This window comes from Bison bison, unplaced genomic scaffold (assembly GCF_000754665.1).
Source record: "Bison bison bison isolate TAMUID 2011002044 unplaced genomic scaffold, Bison_UMD1.0 scf7180017864313, whole genome shotgun sequence".
In the NCBI taxonomy this organism is placed as follows: Eukaryota; Metazoa; Chordata; class Mammalia; order Artiodactyla; family Bovidae; genus Bison; species Bison bison.
In genome coordinates this window covers 2,556,930-2,559,652 of record NW_011494885.1, presented here as the reverse complement: position 1 = coordinate 2,559,652, position 2,723 = coordinate 2,556,930, and the positions used below count along the sequence as shown (strand labels likewise).

General features: G+C 48.9%; 1 protein-coding gene across 1 annotated transcript in view; it reads left to right on the top strand.

Moving 5' to 3' along the window:
• IRF2BP1 (interferon regulatory factor 2 binding protein 1) overlaps positions 1 to 2,723 on the top strand; it is a 15,784-nt gene that overhangs the window by 11,420 nt on the left and 1,641 nt on the right. The window lies entirely within an intron of this gene.

Sequence of the window (2,723 nt, the reverse complement as noted above, 5' to 3'; positions counted from 1 at the left end):
TGGATGGGCCCCCCAGCCCTTTCTCCAGTACAGCGCTGTCTGCCTGGCTGCTTCCCCCAACCCCGACTTCTAAGCCATGGATTTTATGTTATTTATTATATAACATAATAATATGGTGGGTTGCGGAGGGAAACCTGCACTACCCCACACCCCCGCCCCCGCCCCTAACAACTCCTGGCCTTGACTTGAAGAGAACTGACCCACCTCCCCAACCCAGACTTTGGAGGGGGTGGGGGCTGCAAGACAAATCAGGATGAAGAGGAGACTGCAGTTTATACCCTAGGGAGGAGGGGGTGGAGTTCTCACTGGGGAGATGGAGGTTGAGCCTTCTGCTTCCCACTGCAGGTCTCTGACCTCCAGAGCTTAACCCGCTCTGTTCTCCGCAGTGGTGACTAGATATCAATAAACTTATTTTTTAATACAATTACTTGGGGCTCTGCCTGAGACAGGCCTGGAATTGCACCACCTATACAAGCAGCAGCATACCAGCCCCATCTTTCTGTGGGCAGGTGACACCCCCTTGAAGCTGGAGGCTGGTAGTTTTCTAGACTTTTTTTTTTTTTCCTTAAAGTCATCAAGTCCTGTGTTGAAATCTTACCCTATTTTTTCATCCTTCAGACACCCCCTGCTAAATGTGACCTCTAGGAGGACATCTTGGATTCCTTTTTCTGGGCTAGGATGGGTCTGCTGCTTAGATTTTCCCTCGGCATCCTCTGGTCCCTAAATGAACACATACCTTTATCTATTTAAAGCCTGCTTCCCCTATAGTTTAATGAAGTCGAGGAGCTGGTTCTCTTTTCTACTCCCAGACTGGCTGCAGAACCTGGTAGCTAAGTAGGTAATAGCCATCACCCTGGACTCAGACCTGGTTCAAGCCCTGCTGCTGCCCAGCCAGCTGTGTAACTACAGGCCTTTATTGTCCTCATCTGTAATGTGGGCATAAAGATTTAGCTGTCTTTACCGGCTACAACTACATCCTATTCATCCTTCAGGTCACAGCTCAAATATTACCCCCTCAAGGAAAGCCTTTCCTGACACCTCCTTTCTTCCCCCAGCAGTTATAAAAGAAAGGGAGTTAAATAATCATTTGAGTACATTTAAATTGAATGTCTGCCTCCAGGTGAGCCTTGTCAGGGCAAGGCCTGAGCTATCTGACTCAGTGTCCTCAGCATTGCCCATCACAGGTTGTCTTTGAAGTAACAAGAAGCTTAAAAACAACTTATGCCAGGCTCCATGTTCAGCATTAATATGAATGTGCATTTTAACCTGAAGGTACCCAATGAAAAGTAGGAGTCTCCATTTTCTCCTGAGAAGGTTTAGAGGCTTGCCCTAAATTTGTCAGGGCCCAATGCAGTTCACCGGTCTGGCTGGAACTCTTGAATCCTACTCTCTTTAATATTTAGTAAAGAATAACCCAAAGATGATTTTACATGATACATAGATGGCCTTTTTAATGGCTCTATATGCATGTAGTTTTATTTTGTAAAAATGAACCTAGTACTTAAAACCTGTAATTATGCACATACTGCTTAGGATAAGGCAGAAGTAAATAGCCTTTTTTCATAGGAGTTTACTTCAAGAAAAATGTTAATGATAACAGTGGTAAACAAAATTGTGCAGCTGAGACTGAAGTTTGGGTAACAGAAACAGACCTGCTGTGGCTGCAACGGGATGAAGGGGAGGGGAAGCAGGCACTCCCTGATTAGTTTGAAAACTGCTAATGAATGCAACCCTGGCAAGTCATTAAGATACTTGGAGCACAACAGAGACCCGGTGGCTTCCCTGATGGCTCAGTGGTAAAGAAATCTGCCTGCCAATGAAGGAGATGTAGGTTCGATGCCTGTCTGGGTCAGGAAGGTTCCCTAGAGAAGGAAATGGCAACCCACTCCAGTCTTCGTGCCTACTTCGAGTAGCCTGGCGGCCTACAATCCATGAGGTAGCCAAAGAGTCAAACAAGGCTTAGCGACTGAACAACAACAGACCCAGGCCTAGAGAAAAGAGGCTGATGTAGGTTAGAATCTGGAAACCTGTCTCTCCTCCACACGCCCCTTCTCCAAGCATGCCCTGCAGCGTTCCTTCGCCGGGAAGCACGAGGGTCCCAAAAGCCTGCTTTTGCCTATCAGGTAGTAAGCACTCAAGGTTGGAAAAACGAGGTCTGGTTCTCGCGCTCCCCAGAAACTATGCCCCACATCCAACTCTTGCTATCTGGCCTCATTTTCTCCTTCCAAATTAGTGAGCCGTAGAGGTCGAGAGCTCCTCTCAACCCGGCGCTCAGAAACCCCAGAAATTGAGGTGGGGGGGTGGGTTGTGGACAGACAGCGGGAATCGTGAAGGCCTCGATCAACCTCTCAGGCGGCGGAAGTGCGTCGGTTTGTCCACCCCGCGGAGCATTTCGGGAATTGTAGTGAAGTTCGGCGGGGTGCGCAGAAACTGACAGTGTAACCCTTTGGAGACCAGAGCGCGCCGGCGGAACTGGAACAGTTAGGGGCGTTCGACCACTCCCTTTGGCAGATAAAGCAACTGACGCGGAGACCTTCAGTCCTCTCCTCTCCGGCTTTCGCTTGTCCCAGTTAAGAGTCTGATATCCAAGATATGGGCAAGACGAAGTGCCAAGTGGACAGCCCTACCCAACACTTGAGTCGCCAGCTTTCTGTCCCCCCCTACCCTGAAACCTTCCAGTTAAGGCCCCTCCGCCCCCGTCCCAAGAGCTACTGCCTTCAGTA